The following is an 879-nucleotide window of genomic DNA, read 5'->3' as shown; positions in this document are numbered from 1 at the left end:
CTTTTGAACATATAGCACTGCATTGTCAATGAAGGCAAACATGGGTATATGGGTGGATAGATGGGTGGACAGGCTGAACAATTAGGTATGTCCATGAAATGGGAAGTGTATCCAAGAACATATATAGGGTTGGCAGACAATGGTCCTATAAGGTTATGTGAATGAGCAGAATTCCCAGGTATATGGTAGAGCTGACAAGGGTCAAGATTGTGGTCACTGCTTGGTCACAGCCAGCTACCCAGAGGGACCAAGTAGTTGAACCTGTGGGCTAGGACCATAGTCGCAGGGACATCAAGCTCACTTGGCATAACATACTATACAAAACATTGTTCCATCTCCTACTTTGGTGAGTAGTGACTGGAATCTTAAAAGCTACCAAGCTGTTATCTAGATGCAACAATGGGTCTCTCCTTGTCCAGAGCAAAGAATAATGAAGAAAACTAAAATTCATGGAAATAATTAGTCCTAGTGACTGGTACACCATGCAATCTGCAGCCTATATGACTATGAGACCAGAAGAACTATATGGTGCCCGGTTATCACTGTCATCCACTTGGAAGGGGGTCTGTGTAAGAGATCCTTTACGGAGAGTGAGAACAATGTGGAACAAAACTCAAAATCTTTTGGAGGAAACAGAAAAAGCAGGGGGACCAGGTTTGCTGGTCCCATAGAGCCTGGTGGAATCACTGAGACTATGACCCCTAACTGCCCTTCAGGTCTGGAACTGAACCCACACCTGTGGTTTCCAGCCAAACAAAAGACAGGCATATGAGTTGAACATTTACCTCAAGTAGATACTCTCCTTGGAGAGAACAAACATGGGAGAAAGAAGGGCTGCTTATGCACAGGGAAAGCGCTCAGGGGGCAGGAGTTCATGGA

Source organism: Orycteropus afer, unplaced genomic scaffold, assembly GCF_000298275.1.
Source record: "Orycteropus afer afer isolate SDZICR_OR568_19922 unplaced genomic scaffold, OryAfe1.0 scaffold00004, whole genome shotgun sequence".
In the NCBI taxonomy this organism is placed as follows: Eukaryota; Metazoa; Chordata; class Mammalia; order Tubulidentata; family Orycteropodidae; genus Orycteropus; species Orycteropus afer.
This window is presented reverse-complemented; position numbering follows the sequence as displayed.